The 26934-nt window shown below is 42.0% G+C and overlaps 1 long non-coding RNA gene across 1 annotated transcript; it reads left to right on the top strand.

Annotated features, from left to right (window-relative positions):
- The first annotated feature begins 13555 nt into the window (after window positions 1–13555).
- Window positions 13556–25834, top strand: LOC133073764 (uncharacterized). Its single transcript, XR_009697042.1, has 3 exons — window positions 13556–13689; window positions 15687–15789; window positions 19666–25834. It is a non-coding gene; the product is annotated as an uncharacterized LOC133073764 (long non-coding RNA).
- Window positions 25835–26934: the final 1100 nt, after the last annotated feature.

Genomic DNA, 26934 nt, shown 5'->3' with positions numbered 1-26934 from the left:
GGCTCTGGGCCCAGAGACCGGTGGGTTCCGCCGACTGGACCTCTTAGGCCCTTCGCCGAGAACCAGACGCAGCCTCCGCGGAAGCGAGAGCTCCGAGCGCGCCGACTCCGTCGCGCTTCAGGTCCCCGAGGTGCCCAGCGCCAACCGCGCCCGCCCTTCCCCGGCGCGGCGACCCAACCCCCGCCGCTGTCCGCGCGGCCGGCTTTGCGCTGAGACGCCTCCGTAAGAACCCGCCGACAGCGGGCGCTGGCTGGACGCTGGAGCGAACCGGGTGGGCAAACCCAGACCCTGCCTGCTCTGAAGCACGGGGCAGGTAAATCCGATCATGGCATTGTCTCCTTGAAACTCTGTAAAGCTGCTGATTACTCCTAGAAAGATCAAAACTCGTTAGGATGGGCATGAGGCCCATGTTTGATGTTGCCCCGGTCTCCTCTGGCTTCGTTTAGATAGATCCTCAAATGATGTGAAGTCCTTCACCCCAGGGCCTCTGCAGATGCTCTTCTCTTTGCCTGGGCGCTCCTCCCTGCCTCTTCCCTTAGTTAACCTCCATTGCGATTGAGATTGTTCTTCAAATGTCATTTCTTAAGAAAAACTATCCTAAGACTTGCAACACCTGGAATTTTCAGTTCTGTTCAAGTTGTGCAAGCATTCGTGTAATCTTTGTTGAATGTACAGCATAATAGGGTTTCCCCGGGGGTTCAGCGGTCAAGAATCTGCCAGCAATGAGGGAGACCTGGGTTGGGCAGATCCCCTGGAGGAAGCACCACAACCCACGCCAGTATTCTTTCCTGGAGGATCCCATGGACAGAGGAGCCTGGCGGGCTGCAGTCCATGGGGTCGCAAAGAGTCGGACCCGACTGAAGCGACTGAGCGCGGCTCCCTGGCAGCTTAATGGTAGGCTGAGGACTGTGAGGTCAAGGACCATGGCCGCTTGGTTCTCACTGTAGCAGCTCCCAGGTCTGCACAGTGCAGGCTCCTACTATGCTCTGATAAGTGTTGTTGACTGAATGAAGAGTAGACCTGAGTAATGTTTCAGGTGGCCTTGATTTTCATTAAGGAAGAGACAGCAATCACTGCAGAGGAGAGGATGGTTGAGTGAGCCATCTGAAAAGAGCAGTGAGTGGTCCCTGGGGAAAATGGATTCAGCAGCAAAATAAACATGTGAAAGGGTTCTCTGGGGGCTCTGAAGATTTGAGGGCAAAGGGACATGCAGGTCCCAGTTTCTTCCCTCAGCTTGATGTTAATGTAAGAAGGATTGTTTCACCTATGGGATTGGTAGTGAGGATGCTGAGCAAGTCTGTGAGAGAACAGCAGTTGAGAAACAATCAAGAACAATCTGTTGATTCAGTTAACTAGTCTGCGAAGTAATGGACTGAATTCCCAAGGAAATTATGTTACAGGGATTCTGCTTAGCACTGATTTCTTGTTTGCTACCCTGTATTGAAAGCTTCCTGGAGACAAAGGCTTTTCATATTTGCATCTTCTTCTGCACTGGTGTCTTGAATAGAGACTTTTCAATAAATGATGATTGAAAGAATGAACCAGGGAGATAGGCGAGAAGGCAAAAGGCCCCAGAGTGGAAATTTCCAGAAATAGATGAAGATGCATCCCTAATTCCTTTTTCTTGTCCTTAGATCTTCTGAGAAACACTTGTGAATTGTTGGGTTAGGGCCAGGAAACTCTGGTTGGGCAGTAGCTCAAAAATATTGTTTAATGAAGGATCATATTTTCTTGTAAAACTTTGGGAATCAGAATATCTTTTACAAGACCAATAAGGTATAATTTATTGAATGCTTGCTTTGTGCCTTGTATATTATTGCCTGTAGTTCTCACAACAGTCCAGTAGTTATTCCCATTTTACATAGACTCAAAGGCCTACAGAAGTTGCAGGACCAGCACATGAAGCCAGCCTGTAGAATTTTCAAAGGTCATATTATCAGAGTCTGCTGTTAGAAAAGTATTGTGCTTGAATATAGATCCTGTCTTAGGGGTCTGGGGAGCCCCTCTGCCTAAGGGCCCCAGAGTGCAGAGGGCTTCAGCCCACTCATGAAGTGCATTCAAGTCTGTCCCCTGAATAGGTGAGGCAGTCTGATTTTGCCGCTGGCTTATTCTGCGCCAATGTTTCCTTTTTGGGTATAGTTTCTGGGATATCTGGAATTAAGGAACATGCCAGTTTAGGCTGTATTTTCTACCTACTTATTCCCTGGGCCCAGCACACTGGAGGTAGTCAGGGTCACTTGTTATCAAAGAGGATTGTTACGAAAAGAAAGTGTGAACAAAACACCGTGAAAGGTATTGACCTGAGCGTGAAACATACTCACCTGGTGATCCTGCTTTTGACTTTATTTCCACTCTGAGATTGTTTTCTTGTTTCCCGAGAAGTGCCTGGATGTTGCTTGCTCTAACCTCTCAAACTACCTCTCACCAGCCCACCCATAGACATCAGTGATTTATTTTAAGAGAGCACCTAAAACCGCTTTCATTCATAATAGTCCATGTTTTCATTGGGCCTCCTTTGGAAAAGGGAATTGTTAATGAACTAATGGATTTTCTGAAATTACTTCTTAGACAGCAAGAATGGACATCAAAATTAAAGGGAAAGGTTACATCACCTGATACCTACAGGTTTAAAACTTTGCATGTGCCCTTCCAGTATCGGTCCAGCATGACTATTGGCTATGTGTTCATGGAAGCTGCACCAGAGACTTTCAGATGAGCCCAGAGCCCAGGATTCTGGACTCAGAGGATTGTGCGTCAGCACCAGTGCCAGTAACCAGTCTCCTGCTGCCAGCCAGGCTGCTGCTGCTTGGGCCTCTCTCCTTCAGCGCAAAGAGCCTCTGGCTCTACCTACACAAAACACGGAAAGTGGAGAAGGATCAAACCAAGATGGATTGAGAAACTTCAAACCAGAAAAATTGGACAGTTTTAGGAGAAAATAGATTTTGGTCTGAGTCATTTGGAGAGTGGGGTTTGTAGATTCACCCTTCCTTAGACCAAAGAACCAAAGGAAGACACCTTTAAAGTGTCTAAGGAGCATTCCAAGGCTTGTGTTTCAATTTTTTAAGACAAAAATCTGCATCTAGTTGACTTTGAGAAATTTTAAAAATACGGGAAAGTACAGAGAAAAATGCTCATATTCCCACCACCAGCATTGACCATTCTTATTGGCTCAATAAAAAAATCCCAATGAATCTGTGCAACTCAGGTTGGATCTTGAACCTATGGCTTTTTAATTTAGATCACACACTGGATCTCAGGACGTAATGAAGCTCAGGTTCTCAATGCGGAAATAATTAAGGGAGAGGCAAAGTGATAGATAAGAAGTGAATTTATTTGGACAGAAACATTCCACAGACAGAGTGTGGGCCATCTCAGAAGAGAGTCTCCGAAATATGGTGTGATTAGTTTTTATTATCTGGGTAATTTCATAGCCTAATGAGTGGGAGGATTATTTCAACTATTTCAGGGAAGGAGTGAAGATTTCCAGGAATTGGGCACTGCCTACTTTTTGGTATTTTATGATTAGCTTGGAACTCATGGTGCTGTTGAGTGTGTCATTTAGCTAATGAATAGAATCAGTGTATAGTGAGGCTTAAGGTCTATTGGAAGTCGAATCTTCCACCATCTTGGAGCTAGTTGGCCCTAGCCAGTTTTTATCGTGTCCTATGGCTATGTCATGGGAAATGCTGGGCTGGAAGAAGCACAAGCTGGAATCAAGATTGCTGGGAGAAATATCAATAACCTCAGATATGCAGATGACACCACCCTTATGGCAGAAAGTGAAGAGGAACTAGAAAGCCTCTTGATGAAAGTGAAAGAGGAGAGTAAAAAGTTGGCTTAAAGCTCAACATTCAGAAAACTAAGATCATGGCATCTGGTTCCATCACTTCATGGGAAATAGATGGGGAAACAGTGGAAGCAGTGTCAGACTTTATGTTTTTGGGCTCCAAGATCACTGCAGATGGTGACTGCAGCCATGAAATTAAAAGACAGTTTCTCCTTGGAAGGAATGTTATGACCAACCTAGATAGCTCATTAAAAAGCAGAGACATTACATTGCCAACAAAGGTCCGTCTACTCAAGGCTATGGTTTTTCCAGTGGTCATGTATGGATGTGAGAGTTGGACTGTGAAGAAAGCTGAGCACTGAAAAATTGATGCTTTTGAACTGTGGTGTTGGAGAAGATTCTTGAGAGTCCCTTGGACTGTAAGGAGATCCAACCAGTCCATTCTAAAGGAGATCAGTCCTGGGTATTCATTGGAAGGACTGATGCTGAAGCTGAAACTCCAATACTTTGGCCACCTCATGCGAAGTTTGGACTTATTGGAAAAGACCCTGTTTCTGGGAGGGATTGGGGGCAGGAGGAGAAGGGGATGACAGAGGATGAGATGGCTGGATGGCATCACTGACTTGATGGACATGAGTTTGAGTAAACTCCGGGAGTTGGTGATGGACAGGGAGGCCTGGCGTGCTGCAATTCATGCAGTCGCAAAGGGTCAGACATGACTTACCGACTGAACTGAACTGAACTGATGGTTATGTCATTTTTTAGAGGTTGTGCCCTTCCCCCTTCCCTCCTTTTTCACTAGTAGAAGGAAATATTGAAGATAAATTGGTATTTGACTTTCAACCCTAATACCTTTACTTTCTTCTCCTCCCCGAAGGCCAACATTTTCATGAATTTGCTATGTTTGCTTCGAACTACACCTTCAATAGTTATATAGAGAAATTATATTTGTTGTTGTTGTTCAGTTGCTGAAACATGTTCAACTTTTTGCAACTCCATAGACTGTAGCATGCCAGGCTCCTCTTGAATCCGTTTACCTCAGATGGGAACTTGAATCTACATGTTGGGACTCAATCCCAGCCAAAATGTAGTTTGGAAACTGAACCCATGAAGCCAGGACTTGAGCCCATCCAAAGCCCAGTGTGGGACTCTAGCCCATGACGCCAGGACTCAAACCCAGCCAAAACCCAGTTTGGGTCCCTAACCCACGTGACTGGGACTCAAACAGCATCAAAACCCAACTTGGGACTTGAACCATTGATCTTTTAATTAGAATCCCTCACCTGGTGCCTGAACTTCCTAAGGCTCAAGTTCTTTGTGTCTCAGTGCAGTAATTCAGCAAGAGGCAAAGTGATAGGCAAGAAGTAGATTTATTAATATAGGATGCTTATAAGAGATGCAAGCGGGCAGGCAAAGGAGCGCTGCCCCGAGGATTGAGTGAGCTACAATTTTATAATGAAAAAAAGCGGGGAGGGGAATAGACCACCTTCTTCAAGTAGACATAGATGCATATGTAAGGCATACATTGTGAGCTCCTCCTTCATTAGCTCCTTCTTATTAGGCACAGAAGTGTCTGATCCTATGAGGTCAAACTAGGATTATCAAATTACTAGAAGGGTGGTGACATTTTTCTTCCATCAAATGGCCTGGGGCATAGAATGTGGTTTTGTTTATGGTTTTATAGTTCAGTCCAGTCCCTCAATCCTAGCGACTCTGCAACCCCATGGACTGCAGCATGTCAGGCCTCCCTGTTCATCACTAACTCCCAGAGTTCACTCAAACTCATGTCCATTGAGTTGGTGACGCCATCCAACCATCTCATCCTCTGTCGTCCCCTTCTCCTGCCTTCGATCTTTCCCAGCCTCAGGGTCTTTTCAAATGAGTCACTTCTTCACATCAGGTGGCCAAAGTATTGGAGTTTCAACTTCAGCATCAGTCCTTCCAATGAATATTCAGGACTGATTTCCTTTAGGATGGATTGGTTGGATCTCCTTGCCTTCCAAGGAACTCTCAAAAGTCTTTTCCAACACCACAGTTAAAAAGCATCAATTCTTCAGTACTCAGCTTTCTTTATAGTACAACTCTCACATCCATACGTGACTACTGGAAAACCCATACCTTTGACTAGCTGGAACTCTGTCAGCAAAGTAATGTCTCTGCTCTTTAATATGCTGTCTAGGTTAGTCATAACTTTTCTTCCAAGGAGCAAGTGTCTTTTCATTTCATGGCTGCAATCACCATCTGCAGTGATTTTGGAGCCCAGAAAAGTAAAGTCTGCCACTGTTTTCACTGTTTCCCTGTCTATTTGCCATGAAGTGATGGGACCAGATGCCATGATCTTAGCTTTCTGAATGTTGAGCTTTAAGCCAACTTTTTCACTCTCCTCTTTCACTTTCATCAAGAGGCTCTTTAGTTCTTCTTCACTTTCTGCCATAAGGGTGGTGTCATCTGCATATCTGAGGTTATTGATATTTCTCCCAGCAATCCTGGTTCCAGCTTGTGCTTCATCCAGTCCAGCGTTTCTCATGATGTACTCTGCATATAAGTTAAGTAAGCAGGGTGACGATATACAACCTTGACAGACTCCTTTCCTGATTTGGAACCAGTCTGTTGTTCCATGTCCAGTTCTAACTGTTGCTTCCTGACCTACATACAGGTTTCTCAAGAGGCAGGTCAGGTGGTCTGTTATTCCCATCTCTTTTGGAATTTTCCACAGTTTATTGTGATCCACACAGTCAAAGGCTTTGGCATAGTCAATAAAGCAGAAATAGATGTTTTTCTGGAACTCTCTTGCTTTTTCAATGATCCAGCAGATGTTGGCAATTTTATCTCTGGTTCCTCTGCGTTTTCTAAAACCAGCTTGAACATCTGGAAGTTCATGGTTCACATATTGCTGAAGCCTGGGTTGGAGAATTTTAAGCATTACTTTGCAGCGTGTAAGATGAGTGCAATTGTGCGGTAGTTTGAGCATTCTTTGGCATTGCCTTTCTTTGGGATTGGAATGAAAACTGACCTTTTCCAGTCCTGTGGCCACTGCTGAGTTTTCCAAATTTGCTGGCATATGAGTGCAGTACTTTCATAGCATCATCTTGTAGGATTTGAAATAGCTCAACTGGAATTTAATCACCTGCACTAGCTTTGTTCGTAGTGATGCTTCCTAAGGCCCACTTGACTTTGCTTTCCAGGATGTCTGGGTCTAAGTGAGTGATCACACCATCATGATTATTTGGGTCATGAAGATCTGTTTTGTATAATTCTTCTGTGGATTCTTGCCACTTCTTCTTAATATCTTCTGCTTCTGTTAGGTCCATACCATTTCTGTCCTTTATTATACACATCTTTGCATTAAGTATTCCCTTGGTATCTCTAATTTTCTTGAAGAGCTCTCTAGTCTTTCCCATTTCACTGCTTTCCTCTATTTCTTTGCATTGATCACTGAGGATGGCTTTCTTATCTCTCCTTGATATTCTTTGGAACTCTGCATTCAAATGGGTATATTTCCCCTTTTTTTCCTTTGCTTTTCACTACTCTTCTTTTCATAGCTATTTGTAAGGCCCACCTCAGACTGCCATTTTTCTTTTTTGCATTTCTTTTTTTTGGGGATGGTCTTCATCCCTGTCTCCTGTACAATGTCATGAACCTCAATCCATAGTTCTTCAGGCACTCTGTCTACTAGATCTAATCGCTTGACTCTATTTGTCACATCAACTGTATAATCGTAAGGGATTTAATTTAGATTATACCTGAATGGTCTAGTGGTTTCCCCTACTTTCTTAAATTTAAGTCTCAATCTGCAATAAGGAATTCATGGTCTGAGCCACAATTGACTCCCAGTTTTGTTTTTGCTGACTGTATAGAGCTTCTCCATCTTTGGCTACAAAGAATATAATCAATCTGATTTCGTTATTAACCATCTGGTGATGTCCACGTGTAGAGTCTTGTCTTGTGTTGTTGGAAGAGTGTGTTCACTATGACCAGTGCCTTCTCTTGACAAAACTCTGTTAGCCTTTGCCCTGCTTCATTCTGTACTCCAAGGCTAAATTTGCCTGTTACTCCAGGTGTTTCTCGACTTCCTACTTTTGCATTCCAGTCACCTATAATGAAAAGGACATCTTTTTTGGATGTTAGTTCTAGAAGGTCTTGTAGGTCTTCGTAGAACCATTCAACTTCAGCTTCTTCAGCGTTACTGGTCGGGGCATAGACTTGGATTACTGTGATATTGAATGGTTTGCCTTGGAAATAAACAGAGATCATTCTGTCGTTTTTGAGATTGCACCCAAGTACTGCTTTTTGGGCTCTTTTGTTGACTATGATCACTACTCCATTTCTTCTAAGGGATTCTTGCCCACAGTAGTAGATATAATGGTCGTCTGAGTTAAATTCACCCATTCCAGTCCATTTTAGTTTGCTGATTCCTAAAATATCGATGTTCACTCTTGCCATCTCCTGTTTGACCACTTCCTATTTGCCTTGATTCATGGACCTAACATTTCAGGTTCCTATGCAATATTGCTCTTTACAGCATTGGATGTTGCTTCTATCACCAGTCCCATCCACAACTGGGTGTTGTTTCTGCTTTCGCTAGGGCTGGGTGAGGTCCATACAACTTAATTTGATAACAATATCACCATCATCATTACATTTATTCAGGATTTATTGACAATCTGTTATATGGCAGGTCACCATGTGAGGGGATATAGCAATGAGAAGCACCGATGGCTTTTCCTCAGTCATGAAGTTTACGTTCTAGAGGAGAAGGCCATCACAAAAATAAGCAAACGGACTGAGGTAGATTTCCTCCAAGAGGTCTCCCAAAGACCCTTACTCCTTAATGTTCACATCCTTGTATTATGCTCACCCACGTTTCAGCAAGTTTGGTTTGTGCGATCAGTAGCATACAGCAGAAGTGATGCTATGTCACATCCAAGATCAGGTTATGAAAAAGACACCAACTTCTGTCTTAGGTGCTCACTCATTCTCTTCATCACTTCCTCTGTGGGAAGCCATCATGTATATGGACACTCAGGCAGCCTGTGGAGAGGCCCACTTAACAAGGAACAAACTGAGGCCAGCCGACAACCACACAAGTGAGTTTGGAATGGATCCTTTAGTCCACTTGAACCTTGAGATGACTGCAGTCCTGGCCAATGTGTTGACTGCACCTTCATCTCATGAAAGATTCTGTCTAGACCTCCCAGTTAAGCTATTCCTTTATTCCTGACCCACAGAAACTTTGAGATAAATGTTTGCTTTAAGCTGCTATGAATAGGGGTAATTTGTTATGCATCAATAGATAACTAATAAACAGACAGATGAAATAACTGCAAGTTGGAATAAGCACATACACCAATCTCATGGTAGAGTAGATGCCCGCGTGAGAAGTGGTATGGTCAACTGGTTAATGAAGTGGTTAATGGAGCCTGAATGTTGGTTTCAGATCCTGGATCTGCCATATACTATAATAGCAGTGTGACTTTAGCAAGTCATTTTTCTATACGTCTACTTTTGAATTTGGTCATTTGTAAACATGACAACAGTACTTACATTAAAGTTGTGAAGAGTCAACAGGTTAGAAATGAATATGCTTAGCCCAGAGCCTGAAACATTTTAAGGGCTCAATTCATGCAACTATTGTTGCTCTATATGGATTGTTGAGCATTTGTTATTAATACATTTGCCTGAGCTGTTTGCTAATTGTCTTTCATACTGGAGAATGGCTACTGAAGCAGAATGCTGCTGAACAAATCTGACTCAAATTTAACAAGATAATTCAGCACTGTATTGAGCACCTACTATGTGCGAGGGACTAAGCTAGGTTCTGGAAAAGTTTAGTAAGGTATGATCCGTGTCCCCAGGAGTTCAAATTCTCATGGGGAAGTGCAGACCAAACGTATTAGTGTAATAAAGGATTCTAAGTCTGAAAGACTTGTAAGTCAAAGAATCTTCAAGACTCATCAATCACTAAATGCCACCAATCTTTGGTATCCTCCTTGTGGGGAGCCACCTGATAGTTCTATACCCAGGAGAGAATTTGAGAGTCAGTTTAGTAGTTTAGAAAATAGATCTAATTGCTAATATAGGCTGTAAATTCTACTGGGAAGTCAAAGCACAGAGGAAAGCAGTAGGATGAAATGAAGACAGGCTTTGGATCTCAGCTTAAATGTCACTTCTTCAGAGAGTTCTCCTGCACATAACCCTATTCTCTTCCTGCATAGCAGGTATTATAATAGCATGCTTATTTGTATTTGTTCCATATTTCTCTTCCCAACTATACTGTAAGCTCCACGTGGGTAGGAACTTCATCTGGTTTACTCACCACCATATACATAACAGTATCAAGTTGAATGTGCAATACATAACAGTTGCATAATAAGTTTCTGTAAATGAACAAATGTTAAGTGAGTGTTCGAGCCATTTGAATCCTTGTGGGTAGATGAGGCCCATGGAAGACTCTTGAGACCAGCGCAGCAGGACACCGAGCTAAAGACTGAACTTGTGTGCAGAGTCCTCTCCTTTGCTGGCAAACAGAAGAGCTAGACAGGCCTTCGGGCTCATAAGAAGGAATTCCTTTGGAGCACATGTTATAGAGCTTCCTTCCCTCTACTTGCTACATACAAAATCCAGGAGCGAATAGAGAGGGGTTGTTATTGTTAGTAATTAGAAAATAATCAGTCTTTTTGTGCTTTGAAAATTGTGAAGGATACTGGTGATCCTCCTTCTAGTGTCCAGTTTCCTCTCGATCCTTATAGGACTCCAGTTTTACCCAAGTAGCCATGCTTCTGCTTTACAACCCATGTGACTCAAGGATCACCCATCCCACTGCTAATTCCAATTATGCTAACTCCTCTCCCTTCTGGAACTCAGGCTTAAATCATCTGTAAGTTTGCCAGGCAGTTACTGATTGGAGGCAGAGTATGTGCCTAAGTGACCTAATTGGCTCAAAAAATCAGAAGTAAAGATTTCAGATGGAAAAGGAAGCATGTGGTCCTGATTGCTCCTGGTAGACATCTGAACCAGCACTTTCATTTTAATTTGAAACTTACTATGTTTACAGCAGAACAGAGGGAAAACTCTTCCTTGATCATTTGATAAACTTGATAGCCTTTACTTTCCAATAACTTGCCCTTGATAGCTTGTTGAACCACTGAGTCAACCTAGTCCAAAGTCCATGTTGCCTCTGGATGACAGTTATATGAGATAACAATTTTCTTATTGCTTAAGAAGACAGTTTCATTCAGTGTTCTATTCTATTTATAGCTCAAATAATCCTAATTGACCAATGATATTTGGCTTCCTACCTATATTAAGCAGCGACACTCAGAAAAGTGGGTAAGTCCCCAGATTACCCTGGAAAAGTCAAGAAGTGAGATTCTTTGTGTTCCAAGTGTTGAAGATGAAAATTTGTCAACCATTGCTAGTGTAAGTAGCTGAGTATGGAATGGGCAGGGGGCAGTGTTGAGGTGAGGACATGTTTCCATGGGCAGACAGATACAGAGATCAAACTCACAGTGGCTCCAGCTGCCTGGAAGAAGGCTGAGTATGGGCCTGAAAGTTGAACCCTAAAAGCTGTGACTCTGAGACCTCCTTGTGAGAGACACCGGGACTGTTGCCCTCCATGGGAGATCCCTGTTGGCTATTGTGGGACCTGTTATGCTACAGACCTGCATCCTTTGAGCAATTGGAAGGTACAGGTTGTCAACAGTGCCGCCATGTGGCTACAAGGTGCAATGACAATGGCTGCCAGACCTCCCCTTCAGGTATATGGCAGCTGGGTTTTACCTTGGGAATTTCTGGGTCGCTTAACCTGCCATGAGTTTTTGAAAAAGGTGGACAGGGGCCCTATTTTTAGATCCTGAATTTATTAAAGTGATCATTAGAGGATTTAGATAATTTCCTTTCATGGGGGAAAAAAAGCAGTATTTGTACCATGTGGAGTGAATTTTTTTTTTTTTTTTTCATTTTAGTTTTTACCTCTATATCAGGATGCAAGAAAGTTAGGCTTGAAAATTCCCAAACAAAAGCCTTTCCACTTTATACTTCTTTTGAAAACTCATCTATGGTTCCCTGTCACCTTCAGGACAAAGTCCCAGCTCCTTAGTGCATCTGCTAAGGCCTTCTTCCTCTGAGTCTCCAATGACACAACACACTCCTCGGCCTCCTCAGGAAGCCTATTATATTGGCCAATTGGAAGTTAGATTTTTAGGGAGAGCAGATATGAGCTGTACCAAAGGAGCCCAGATTTCATTACAGAAAAAAAAAAAAGTAAGGTTTACTGAGCACTTGTGAACTAGGCGTTATAACAACAGGTTTTGTTGGAGTTATTAGTTTAATTTGCACGTGAAGTTTTCTGTAAATACCCATAGGAACAGAGTAAAGGGCCAAAGTATGTGATTAAATAGTTAATCCCACTAGGGGATTGAAGGTAAAGGAAAAGTATGGGAGACTCCTGTGAGTCAATGCCCACTCAAGAAAGCAGACTTGCTTAGCAACAAAGCCAGGTAACAGAAGCATGAGACATGCTCCAAAACAATAAAATGGTGGCATGAGACATGCATCCTGCCCAGTGAGGTCAGTAAATTAATGATTACTAGGACATTACTAGTATTACTACTATGATTACACCTCTGCACACACTAAAAACAAAAATATAAGTGAAAGATGGCATTATACTGAAAGCTGAGATGATTCACCATATTTTAGAATATATCACTGTTTTTTTCCCTCATTTCCATTGAGCCAGGACAGACCCAGTTAGACCACGTAGGGACAAAATAACTCCCAGCCTGATGTGGAGGAGGAAGTGATGATGGAAGCCTGATGTCTACTCAAGAATGAGGAAAAAGGTGTCATTCTCCCCCTCCCCACTTTTCCTTTGATTATAAAACTGTAGCCCCGTTAAGCTCTCTGAGCAATACTCCCTTGCCCATCTTCCTTGCAATGAACCGCATCTTGTCTATCACTTTTCCTCTGGCTGACTTCTTTCTGCACTAAGACATCAACAACCTTAGACCACCCCTCCCACCCCACCCTCCTCTGCCCTTGAACACATTTCTGTGGTTTCAATGCCTTTCCTATCTGTTTTGTTGGGGAGCTCACCATTCTTCTTATGCACCTCTCTAGGTTTGTAGTGATAGTTCCCTATCTTGGTTTGGCTGCACACTGGAATCACCCGGGGGGAGCTTTAGCAAACTATTGGCCTATGGGTCTGATTCTGATATACTTGGCCAGGGGTCTGAGCATCCGTTTCAAATTTCCCCAGGTGATTCTAGTGGGCAGCCAGGGTTGAGACTCACTCAAGGAGAAGGGAGAGTTCAGCGACCCAGGTAACCTCCCTTTCGTTCCCTTCTGTGCCCTGAACACCTTTCTCTAATCAAGCCCGCCATACTGCACCGTTAATTGCAGGGTGCATACCTATCTCCCTGACTACACTTTGAACATCTCCAATCAGCCTCTTTTGCATTTCTGGAGCTCGATGTCTGGCCTGACACTTCGTCGAGACTTGAAAAATGCTTCACGGGAGGACAAAATGTCATGAACACACTTATTTGCGTCCTCCAAGTGCCAGGCACCGCAGCGCTCAGCCGGGTTCTAGGGAGTGAGAGAGATGGAAGTGCGCAGGCGCAGAGCCCTTCCCCCGCCCCCGCACACTGGAGTCTACGCCAAGGGCGAGCCCCGCCCCCAGTCGCGGAGCCAACCAGAGGGCGCGAGGCAGGACCAGCCTCCCCGGGCGGTCAGAGAAAATCGATGCGGTGTTCCAGCCGGGGCAGAGGCAGATTCCTCGATGAGCTCCTGCTCGATTGGCCGACCTTCCACGGTGGGGTAACGGTCGCAGAAGCGGGGCCGGAGGCGGCTGAGCCGGCCGGGTTGAGCGCGCTGCGGGAGGTAGGCGGCGGCTGAGGAAGGTGAGCGGCGTTCTAGGTTTACGGAGGCGTCGGCCGGAGCCCCCGCCTGAGGAACCCCTACCCGAGGAACCCCGGGACCTGACCTCACCTGCGCCCTGAGAGCGGTCAGACGAGCCGCCTCGGGACTGCTTCGCGCCAATTAAAATGCCAGTAAAAGGCCGAGGTGACGCGGGTAACCTGATAAACCTGGTTCGAGTCTGGCTTCCCGCCCTTTGTGGTCTTTGACTCCCCTTGTAACAACTCAGCGCCTCAGTTTCTTTATTTGTGGAACACAGCTGATAATTCTTGCCTTACATGGTGATTGAGAAGATTAAATGAGGCAATGAGTGTGAAGCTTGGAGTGATTTTTGGTGCGCCCTGGATTCTGAATAAGTAGGTAGTTACTCCATCCCCCCTGGAGAAGGAAATGGCAACCCACTCCAGTATTCTTGCCTGGAGAATCCCATGGACGAAGAAGCCTGGTGGGCTACGGTCCACGGGATCGCAAAGAGTCGGACAGGACTGAGCGACTTCACTTTCACTTTTTACTCCATCCCCAAGAGTCCACCAGGACCGACCCGCTCCACTTTTCAGTGTCAAGGTGTCTGAGGAGGTCGCTTGGCTAGTGAAGGCTAGGAGTACAAGGTGGGGGATACGTGAAGGTGTAGGTAGATGATTGTCTCTTTCTCCGTTTTATTAGGCCCATTTCAGAGTGCGGGGCTCCTCATGCAGAGTCTAATTTGATTTTTATTCTGATCAATGAGTTGGAAATAATTGCAAGGCTGAGAGACTTGTAACACACAGGCCAAACAGAAGTGTTTTTGTACCACTTTATTTTCTAACTATAAGGTTAAACACTGTGCACGCATTATCCATGTTGGTTTCAATCCTCTGTATGAGGTTTTTGTTTTTTAACTTTTGCTGTTGCCAAATAGCCTTGAGCCTTGCCCACCCCACCTCGGGGAGGAGGTGGCTGACAAGGGAATGCTGTAGCTTCTGCTTAGAGGTGTGTTCTGACCATTTATGTAACCTCTCCTGGGGCAGAATGATTTGGTCTAGAGGAGATCCAGCCCTAATTTCGTTTACTTACTTGCAGTAAATTCACTATTTCTTAGGAACGTTAAATAGAGACTTTGAAAGCATTTCATGTTCCATTTATTGCAGTAAAGTGAAATATGTACTTTTGAGAAAGTTAATTACAGATTTTGATGTGACTTGAGAAAGAACAGCTACCGCCTATGCTTTATTTCCAGTTTCCCCCCCAAAAGTAGTAAAAAAATAAATACATTTTAATGTATGGTGCATGTTATAGGGGCTTCAGACTTATAAAGGGCAAGTTACCAAAGGATTTTTGGTAGACATGGACAGTGCAAGGAGATAGAACTTTGTTTTGCTTCTCTGCATGTGTCTTTCTGTGCAGTGTATAAATGAACTCCTACCCTGCAACTGCTATTGCTACTGTCTTACAGTGTGATATGACACTGATTAAAGCAAGCTTTGGCTTTGGGGAAGCATTGGGTCTCTTCTTCTGACGCAAAGTTCCAGACCTGTGTCTTGATACAGTTTGTAGTGGGGAGAAGACTGCTGCAAACCATTGGCACATTAATTTCACAGCATGGGCCCCTGAAAAGGAGGGCTTGGTCACAGGTGAAATTGTGAGTTGTTCTTCCTGCCTTTGCTTTTTATATTCAGTGGTTTCTGTCTGTCTGAGAGTACTCCCGACAATAAGAATTATTCTGCCTTTGAAGCCAGAATCAGAATTGATGCTAGACAGTGATAGAGTTGGACACCCAGCTAAATGTTTTAGCACAGCTGGGAAAGGAAAGGTAAGTGGAAAGAAGACACCAGTGAAGGCACTTGGTGGTGACCGTTGATGTCCATTAGCAGTTAATTCTGTGATTCCAGCTTTTGTTTAGTGGTTACCACCAGTACCATAGATGCCTGCTCTGGGAATAACACAAGGCCTTTCTTACTAGGAGATGAGCATTTTAAGATTTGGATCTCTTTTTGAAACCTAGATGAAGATCCAGTTTCATACGTGAGACTCACTGAGTGATCATTTCATTGACATCAACTTGAATGAGGAGGTGAAAAGTGCAAGAGGAATGTGGTATGACTGAGGTATGTCTGATGTGGTAGATAACTCTCTCTGGGAATTGAGAGACCATGAAAAGAATCTACTAATTATGGAATACTGTACATATAGTCGCTTCTCTTCTCCAGTGGCTCACATTCTGTCAGACCTCTCCACCATGACCTGACCATCTTGGGTGGCCCCACACGGCATGGCTTAGTTTCACTGAGTTAGACAAGACTGTGGGCCTGTGATCAGATTGGCTAGTTTTCTGTGACTGTGGTTTTAGTGTGTCTGCCCTCTGATGCCCTCTTGCAGCACCTACCGTCTTACTTGGGTTTCTCTACCTTGGGTGTGGGGTATCCCTTCATGGCTGATTCAGCAAATCGCAGCCGCTCTTCCTTACCTTGGACGAGGGGTATCTTCTCACGGCTGCCCCTCCTGACCTTGAACGTGGAGTAGCTCCTCTCGGCCCTTCTGCCCCCACGCAGCAGCTGCTCTTTGCTCCTTGGAGGTGGGGTTGCTCCTCTCAGCCTCCGCCCCTGACCTCAGACATGGGGAAGCTCCTCTTGGCTGGAGCCCCTGACCTCGGACGTAGGGAAGCTCCTCTCAGCAGCCGCCCCTGACCTCGGGTGTGGGGAAGCTCCTCTCGGCCGCCGCCCCTGACCTCGGACATGGGGAAGCTCCTCCCGGCTGGAGCCCCTGACCTCAGACGTGGGGAAGCTCCTCTCGACCGCCGCCCCTGACCTCGGACGTGGGGAAGCTCCTCTCGGCTGGCGCCCCTGACCTCGGACGTGGGGAAGTTCCTCTTGGCCACTGCCCCTGACCTCCAATGTGGGGAAGCTTCTCTGCGCCGCTCCTGTGCTGTCGCAGCCTGGCGCTCTCAGTCGCCACCCCTGACCTTGGGCGAGGGGTAGCTCCTCACGGCCGCGCTTCTGCGCTGTGCGTCGCAGCCGGTGTGCTTCTGCACGGCCCATCCCTAACCGAAGCAGAAGATATTTAGAAGAGGTGGCAAGAATACACAGAAGAACTGTACAAAAAAGATCTTCATGACCCAGATAATCACAATGGTGTGATCACTCACCTAGAGCCAGATATCCCGGAATGTGAAGTCAGGTGGGCCTTAGAAAGCATCACTATGAACAAAGCTAGTGGACGTGATGGAATTCCAGTTGAGCTATTTCAAATCCTGAAAGATGATGCTGTGAAAGTGCTGCACTAAATATGCCAGCAAATTTGGAAAACTCAGCAGTGGCCACAGGACTGGAAAAGGTCCGTTTTCGTTCCAATCTCTAAGAAGGGCAATCCCAAAGAAAGTTCAAACTACCGTACAATTGCACTCATCTCACATGCTAGTAAAGTAATGCTCAAAATTCTCCAAGCCAGGCTTCAGCAATATGTGAACCGTGAACTTCCAGATGTTTAAGCTGGTTTTAGAAAAGGCAGAGGAACCAGAGATCAAATTGCCAACATCCTCTGGATAATCGAAAAAGCAAGAGAGTTCCAGAAAAACATCTATTTCTGCTTTATTGACTATGCCAAAGCCTTCGACTGTATGGATACCAATAAACTGTGGAAAATTCTGAAAGAGATGGGAATACCAGACCACCTGACCTGCCTTTGAGAAACCTGTATGTAGGTCAGGAAGCAACAGTTAGAACTGGACATGGAACAACAGAATGGTTCCAAATCAGGAAAGGAGTCTGTAAAGGTTGTATGTCGTCACCCTGCTTATTTACATCATGACAAACGCTGGGCTGGAAGAAGACAAGCTGGAATCAAGATTGCTGGGAGAAATATCAATAACCTCAGATATGCAGATGACACCACCCTTATGGCAGAAAGTGAAGAGGAACTAAAGAGCCTCTTGATGAAAGTGAAAGAGGAGAGTGAAAAAGTTGGCTTAAAGCTCAACATTCAGAAAACTAAGATCATGGCATCTGGTCCCATCACTTCATGGGAAATAGACAGGGAAACAGTGGAAACAATGTCAGACTATTTTTTTGGGCTGCAAAATCACTGCAGATGGTGATTGCAGCCATGAAATTAAAATACGCTTTCTCCTTGGTCATAACTTTCCTTCCAATCTAGATAGCATATTAAAAAGCAGAGACATTACTTTGCCAACAAAGGTCCGTCTGGTCAAGGCTATGGTTTCTCCAGTGGTCATGTATGGAAGTGAGAGTTGGACTGTGAGGGAAGCTGAGCACTGAAAACTTGATGCTTTTGAACTGTGGTGTTGGAGAAGACTCTTGAGAGTCCCTTGGACTGCAAGGAGATCCAACCAGTCCATCCTAAAGGAGATCCATCCTGGGTGTTCATTGGAAGGACTGATGCTGAAGCTGAAACTCTAATACTTTGGCCACCTCATGCGAAGAGTTGACTCATTGGAAAAGACCCTGATGCTGGGAGGGATTGGGGGCAGGAGGAGAAGGGGACGCCAGAGGATGAGATGGCTGGATGGCATCACCGACTCGATGGACATGAGTTTGAGTAAACTTTGGGAGTTGGTGATGGACAGGGAGGCCTGGCGTGCTGCAATTCATGGGGTCGCAAAGAGTCAGACACGACCGAGTGACTGAACTGAACTGTACATATATTTCCTTTTGACCTCCTCATAATCCTATCAGGTATTTGAAGCTCCATAAAGGAAACTGAAGCCCAGAGAGGCTAAGTATTTAAGATAACACAGATAGCTGGTCACCAATTCTAATCATCTGCTCTATCCTGCTGTGTGCCAGGCACTGTTCAATTAGTCCTTTCTATTTTAACTTTCCTAATCTTCCCAAGAACCTGTGAGCTAAATACTTTTATTATTCTCATTTTATGATAAGGAAATTGAGGCACAGAGATTACTGGCTTCCTGGTTGTGTGGCAGAAGCCATGGTTTAAAACCCCACTATTCTGGCTATACCAGCCTTCTTTTGGTTAGTATTTCCTTTACTTTTGGTTTTATTGTTATTTAATAGTTTTTTTTTTTAAATAGTGAACTTTTATTATGAAATCAAACAGAAATGAACACACATACTGAATGTATACCTTAACAAATTAAGTGATGATACCACCTAGGTCAGGGTAGAGAACCATGCTAGCCATGCTAAGACTGGTCTATCCCAATTACAACTACTTCTGTACTCCCATTAGTGCATTCTTCTGACTTTTACAGTAATTTCCTCCTTGTGTTAAAAAAAAAAGTTTTTTCCTAAATCTGTATTCTTCAGCATTATAGTGTATCTCTTGCTCATTATATTAAAAATAAAACTCTTAATCTGTAGGTTTTTCCCCTATTCCTTTCTTTTCCTTATAATTTATCTGAAGAACTTGGCTCATTTGACCTATATATCCTACAGTCTGGATTTTGCAATTTGCATACTCATGTACAGTTGATTATGTTCCTCTGCCCTGGGTAATTGCTACACATTTGTAGCTGGATCAAAGACTGGATTAGACTCAGGTTCAATTCCTTTGGCAATTTTCTAGGTGGTGTTTGGCAGGATCATAGGAGGTGCAGATTGTCTCGTTTCTCTTTGTGTTTCCAGTACCTGTTGATGCTTGATGCCTGTATATGTTCATTGAAGGCTGCAAAATAGTGATATCCTATCATTTCTTTTACTTGTTAGTTAGAATATTAGCCCCTCAGTTGAATAGCAGTAAAATCTCTTTAGGAAAGGCAGCATAAACAATTTGTTGCATTTATTTACCAATTTTTGAGAAAATGAATTGGTTCCTTATTTTCTGAAGATAATTCCTTTAAAAAGCCTAATATCAATATGAAGTCATAAATTGAAACATTTTATGGGTTTCAGTTCATTGCAGTTATTTTAATTATCAAGGCTAATGTGCTCTCATCTTTGAGTGGGAGGAGCCTACTCAAGCCTATCCTTTTGACATGACCCTACTAGTCTTTTTTTTTTTTTTTTTAGCTACTTCCTGACCAGGGATTGAACCTGTGCCCCCAGCATTGGAAACAGAATCTTAACCACTGGACCATCAGGGAAGTCCAGCTCTACTAATCTTTAATAACTCCCTTGTCTGATATCTTGAGTCAATTCTGTCCCAAATCTGAAATAATATCTTCAAGAAACTTTTTTTTATCCAGAAGGAAATAGCATTTCAAGATCATAATCTGTATTCTTGGGATCCTGAGTCAATCATGGTTTTAATCTTTTCTGTAGACAGGTAGATATAACTATCCTAGCTCTGTCTCTGGAAACACACACAGAACTCTTCATTTGTAAAACTGAAATTCTATACCCGTTAAATAACTCACCATTCCCCTGGCAATCACCATTGTACTTTCTGTATAAGTGGGATCATACAGCATTTGTTTGTGACTAGCTAATATACTTAAGGTTCATCCGTGTTGTAACTTAGGTAAACATTTCCTTCCTGTTTAAGGCTGAATGGGCTTCCCTCATGACTCAGACAGTAAAGAATCCACCTGCAGTGCAGGAGACCCAGGTTTGATCCCTGGTCAGGAAGACACCCTGGAGAAGGAAATGGCTGCTTACTTCAGTATTCTTGTCTGGAGAATTCCATGGACAGAGGAGCCTGGTGGGCTGCAGTCCATGGGGGTCACAAAGAGTTGAACACCACTGAGCTGCATACACTACACTACTACTTAAGGCTGAATAATATTCCACTGTATGGTTTATAGCATATTTTACTCATCTATTCATCTGCTGATGGAACTTGGGTTGCTTCCACCTTTTAGCTATATTTTGTGAATAATACTGCTGTGAACATGGATGTTCAAAGATCTTTTTAAGACCCTGCTTTCAGTTCTTTTGTCAAATTGCTGAATCATAATGGCATTTCTACATTAAATTTTTTGAAGAACCACCATGCTATTTTTCATAGCAGCTATACCATTTTATATTCCTGACAGTGCACAAAGGTTTCAGTTTCTCTACATCCTCATGAGTAACTGTTATTTCTGTTTCTTTTAGCCATCGTAATGGGTATGAGGTGGTATCTCATTGTAGTTTTAGTTTGCATTTACCTAATGGGTAATGTTGAAATATTTTCATGTGTTTATAGCCTTTTTTATATTTTCTTTAGAGAAATGTCTGTTCAGGTTTCTTGCCCATTTTTTAATCAGATTTTTTTTTGTTAAGTTTCTGGAATTCTCTCTATATTTTGGATTGTTTATCGTTATTTAGTTGCTAATTGTGTCTGACTCTTGCAACCCCGTGGACTATAGCCCACCAGGCTCCTCTGTCCATGGGATTGCCTAGGAAAGAATACTGTAGTAGGTTGCCATTTCCTTCTCCAGGGGATCTTCCCGACTCAGGGATCAAACCTGTGTCCCTTGTGTCTCCTGAATCGGCAGGGAAATTCTTTACCACTGAGCTACCATGGAAGCCCCATATATTCTGGATATTAATTCCTTATCACATAAATGATTTGTGAATATTTTCTCCCTTTCCATGGATTGCCTTTTTACTCTGTTGATAGTATCTTTTGATGCACAAAAAAAAAATGTTAAATTTTTGTCAAGTCCAGTTTGTCTGTTTTTACTTTTTGTTGCCTATGCCTTTGATGTCATATCTAAGAAATCATTGCCAAATTCAGGATTGTGAAGCTTTTACCCTGTGTTTTCTTTTAAATTTTTACAGTTTAAGCTCTTAAATTTAGGTCTTTGACCCATTTGAGTTAATTTTTGTGTGGTCTTAAGAAAGGTACAACTTCATTCTTTTTACAGTTTTCACAGCAGAGGAAGAGACAGACTATATCCTTTTGAAGGCTTTTTGGCACTCTTATTGAAAACCGTTTGACAGTCAGTTCAGTCGCTCAGTCGTATCCAACTCTTAGCGACCCCATGGACTGTAGCACGTCAGGCTTCCCTGTCCATCACCAAATCCCAGAGTTTACTCAGACTCATGTCCATCAAGTCAGTGATGCCATCCAACCATCTTGTCCTCTGTCGTCCCCTTCTCCTCCTGCCTTCAATCTTTCCCAGCATCAGGGTCTTTTCCAGTGAGTCTTTTCCGGGTGGCCAAAGTATTGGAGTTTCAGCTTCAGCATCAGTCCTTCCAATGAATATTCAGGGTTGATTTCCTTTAGGATTGACTGGTTGGATCTCCTTGCAGTCCAAGGGACTCTCAAGAGTCTTCTCCAACACCATAGTTCAAAAGCATCCTCAGTGCTCACATTTGACAATAAATGTGGGGGATTATATCTGGGCTCTTTATTCTATGCAGTTGGTCTATGCGAACACCACTCTGTTTGGATTTGTGTAGCTTTGCAAAGGAGTTTTAAATCAGGAAGCTGTTACTCCTCCAACTTCAATCTTCTTTTTCAAGATTACATTCGGGTGATTACATTCAAGCTATTCACGGTCCCTTGAGATTCCATATGTATTTTAGGATGGGTTTTCTCTTTCTGAAAAAAATGTCATTGGGATTTTGATGGGGATTACACTGAGTCTGTAGATTGCTTTGGTTAGTATTGATGTCTTAATATTAAGTCTTATAATCCATGAATATTGGATGCGATCCCATTTGCTTATGTCTTTTTAATTTCTTTGAGCAATGTTTTGTAGTCTTCATTGTACAAGACTTTCACCTCCTTGGTTAAGTTTACTCCTATTTTTATTCTTTGATGCTATTGTAAATGGAGTTCTTTTATTTTCCATTTTAGGTTATTCATTGTTAATGTATAGAAATGCAGATGGTTTTTATATGCTGATTTTCATATTCTGCTGCTTTGCTGAGTTCATTTATTCTAATGTGTGTGTGTGTGTGTATTCTTTAAGGTTTTTGGCATATAAAATCATATCATGTGCAAATACAGATAATTTGACTTCTTTTCCAATTTGAATACCTTTTATTTCTCTTTCTTGCTTAAATGCTTGGTGAGAACTTCCATTTCTATATGGAATAAAAGTGGTGAATGTGACATCCTTGCCTTGTTCCTCATCTTAGAGGGAAAGCTTGTAGTCTTTTATCATTGAATATGATGTTCACTGTAGCTTTTTCATATATGGCTTTTGCTGAGTTGTGTGTGTGCTAGTTTGCTTCAATCATGTTCTACACTTTAAGACCCTAGGCTCCTCTGTCCATGGGATTCTCCAGGCAAGAATACTGGAGTGGGTTGCCATTTCCTCCTCCAAGGGATCTTTTGTTGAGTTAGTTTCCTTCTATTCCTAGTTGTTGAGTGTTTATCACAAGAAGTTGGATTTTGTAAAATGCTTTTTCTGCATCAGTTGTATGTTTTTTTCTTCATTCCATTAATGTAGTGTAATATGTAATACACTGATTTCTTTTCATATGTTGAACTAATTCCTCCATTCCAAGTATAAATCCCACTTGAATATGGTATATATGCTGCTGAATTTGGTTTACTAGTGTGTGCATGCTCAATTTCTTAAGTCATGTCCAACCCTTGCGAACTCATGGACTATAGCCCTCCAGGCTCCTCTGTCCATGGGATTTTTCCAGGCAAGAATACTTGCAGTGGGTTGCCATTTCCTCCTCCAGGGAGTCTTCCCAACCCAAGGTTCAATCCTCGTCTCCTGTGCCTCCTGCATTGGCACTCAGATTCTTTACCACTAAGCCACCTGGGAAGCCTTTGGTTTACTAGTATTTTGCATCAATGCTTGTAAGGGATGTTACTATTTTTCTTGTATTGTCTGACTTTTTAATATTAAGGTGATGCTATCCTCCAAGAATGAGTTAGAAAGTATTCCCTTGTCTGATTTTTTGGAATAGTTTGAGAAGGATTGTTAGTAGTTCTTTAGATGTTTTGATAGAATTTCTGAGTGAAGCCACTTGGTCCATGGCTTTTCTTTTGGGGAGAGTTTTTTGATTACTGATTCAGTCTTATTACTAGTTACAGATGTATTGTGATTTTCTATTTCTCGGTGATTCAGTCTTGGTAGGTTTTGTGTTTATAGGAATTTGTCCATTTCATGTTGGTTATCTAGTTTCTTGGCATGCAATTGTTTATAATATTGTTTAATACTTTTTTCTGTATAATTGGTAGTAATATTCCCACTTTCATTTCTGATTTGGGTAATTTGAGTCTTCTCTTTTTTTTCCTGTTCATCAGGTAAAATTTGTCATTTTTGTTGATCTTTTCAGATGTCTTTCATTGACTTTCTCTATTGCTTTCCTAGTCTATATTTCCTTGTTTCTGCTCTAATTAATCTTTATTTTTTTCTTTTGCTAGCTTTGGGTTTAGTTTGTTCTTTTTCTTGTTCCTTAAGTTGCAAACTTAGGTTGTTAATTTGAGATCTTTCATGTTTTTAATGTAAATTTTTATAACTCAAATTTCCCCCTTAGGATTGCTTTCCCTGTGTCCCATAAGTTTTGAAATATTGTGTTTTGTTTTCATTAATATCTTAAGAGTTTTCTAATTTCTCTTGTGATTTCTTCTTTCATCCATTGATTATTTACAAATGTGTTGTCTAATTTCCATAAACTTATGAATTTTTGTTTTAGTTTTTGATTTCTAATGTCACCTGTTTGTGGAGACTTAATTTGTGGTTTAACATATAGTCTAGCCTGATAATGTCCCATGTGCCCTTGGAAGACTGTATTCTGTTGTTGTTGAGCAGTGTTCTTTTCTTTTCTTTTTTTCTTTTTGATCAGCTGTGGGATCTTAGTTCCCTGACCAAGGATCAATCCCGTGCTCCCTGCAGTGGAAGCATGGGGCCCTAAACCACTGGATTACCAGGGAATTCCCCAGAGTGTTCTTTATAAATCTACTAGATCTGGTTGTTTTACTCTGTCATGTTGTCTGTTTCATTACTGTTCTTCTGTCTGTATTCTTGAGAATGGGGTGTTAAAATCTCCAACTATATTGTAGAACTATTTCTTCCTTCAATTCTGTCAGTTTTTACTTCCCATGTTTTAGTGGTCTGTTGTTAAGTGCATAAGAGTTTATAATTGTTATGTTCTAGCTGTATTGAATCTTTCATTAATATGTAATGTCCTTTTTTGTCTCTAGTGGCCTTTTTTGATTTAAAGTCTATTTTGTCTAGTACTAATATAGCTACACTTTTTTTCTTTTTTTTAAAAATTATTTTCATGAAATACCTTTTACCATTCTTTCATTGTCAATCTCTCTGTGTCTCTGGCTCTAAAATGGTCTCTAGTGGCCTTTTTTGATTTAAAGTCTATTTTGTCTAGTACTAATATAGCTACACTTTTTTTCTTTTTTTTAAAAATTATTTTCATGAAATACCTTTTACCATTCTTTCATTGTCAATCTCTCTGTGTCTCTGGCTCTAAAATGGGTCTTGTTTTAAGCACATAGTTGGATCATATTTTCTTAAATTCATTCTACCAGTCTGTCAAGAGTTTGACCCTTTTACATTTATAGTGATTACTGACAGGTAGGGGATTACTATCTGTAATTTTGCTATTTTTTTGTAACATCTTATGGCTTTTTTCCCGCCTCATTTCCTGTATTACTGTCTTCTTGTGTTTAGTTGATTTTTTTTTTTTTTATAGCAGAATGTTTTCTTTTTCTATATATTCTATCACTGTTTTCTCTGTGGTTAACATGAGGATTACATTTACCATTATAAAATTATAACACTAATTTGAATTGATCACAGCTTTAATTAAATAACCTGCTGCTTTATAGCTCTATCCCCACCTCTTTCAGCTGTTGATGCTGCACAGTTACATCTTTATACATGTGTGCCTGAAAACAAATTAAGAATTCTAATAAATGAGTTAGTCTCTTAAATTAGGTAGAAAATGTGTGACATTACAAACCAAAGTTATAATAATATTAGCTTTAGACTAATGATTGTTTTGTAAAAAACGATCTGTTTCTTAAGTCATGTAGAAAGCAAAAAGTGGAGCTACACATCTTTGTTATGATAGTAGCAGCTCTTACAGTCGCCCGTGTGTTTCCCGTGCCATGCACCTTTACTGAGATACTTGTCTTTCCTGTGGCTTTGCTTTAGTCTGTGTCCTTTCACCTCAGCCAGGAGGACTCCCTTTACCTTTACTCGCAGGGCAGGTCTAGCGGTAGGGAACTCCTTAAACTTTTGCTTATCTGGAAATATCTTTCTTTTGTTCTCACTGTTGAAGGATAGTTTTGCCAAACATAGGATTCTTGATTGACAGTTTCTTTCTTTCAGAAAGAAATATATCCTCTCACTACCTTCTGGTCTCCAAAGTTCCTGTCAAGAAACCTGCTGGTAAGCTTGCTGATGATTCCTTGTGTGTGATGTGTCACTTCTCCCTTGCTGCTTTCACGATTCTTTGTTCTTTCAAAAGCTTGATTGTAGTACTTCTTGGTGTAGGTCTCTGAGTTTATGTTTCTAGGAGTTTGTGTCAACAAATTTGGGAAGTTTTCAGCCATCATTTCATATTCTCCCAGCCACCCTCTCTTTTCTCCTTCTGGGACTCCCACAATTCGTGTGTTGACACAACTGGTGGTGTCTCACAGGTCCTTTAGGTAAGGTTCACTTTTATTCAGTCTTTTTTTTTTTTTTCCTATTCCTTAGAGTTGATAATTTCCATTCTCTTAGCTTCACACTTACTGGGATTCACTCTTTTGCGTGCTCAAATCTGCATTGAATGCCCCTAGTAAATTTTTTATTTCAGTTATCATACTTTTCAACTCCAGAATATTTTTGATTTTTTTGTTTTGTTTTCTCTTTACTGATATTTCTCTTTTGATCATATATTTTTTCATATTTTTTCTCCACATCTTCCTTTAGTTCTTTGAATTTTTTAAGGTGGTTGTTTTAAATGCTTTGTGTAGTAGATCCGCCATCAGGTTTTGTTTTGTTTTCAGGGACAGTTTCTTTTGATTTTCTTTTTTCCTTTGAATAAGTCATGCTTTCCAGATTCTTTGCTTTACTTTTTATTGAAAACTGGAGGTTTGAATCTAGTAATATCTATGGAAATAAGATTCTCTTTCTTTGCCGTGGTTTGCTGGGTTTTGTTTTTCTTTGTTTTAAACTGTGGCTGTCTTTGTGCTGAGGATCAGCCTGACCTATAAACTTGAGGTATTTTTTAGCCTGCACCTTTCTCTGGGTACATGCAGTGGCTTTCTAATTCCCCACATATGCATTTAGGAGTGCTATATGTGAACCTGGTTTGGATTCTGATTTGGGGGAAGAAAAAGAAGATATTTTTAAGACATTTGGGGGAAAATTGAACATGGACTAGATATTAAGTGATAGTAAGGAATTAATATAATTGGGTGTGACAGTGGTATTGAAG

The sequence above is a fragment of the Dama dama genome, chromosome 19 (assembly GCF_033118175.1).
Source record: "Dama dama isolate Ldn47 chromosome 19, ASM3311817v1, whole genome shotgun sequence".
Lineage (NCBI taxonomy): Eukaryota > Metazoa > Chordata > Mammalia > Artiodactyla > Cervidae > Dama > Dama dama.
This window is presented reverse-complemented; position numbering and strand designations above follow the sequence as displayed.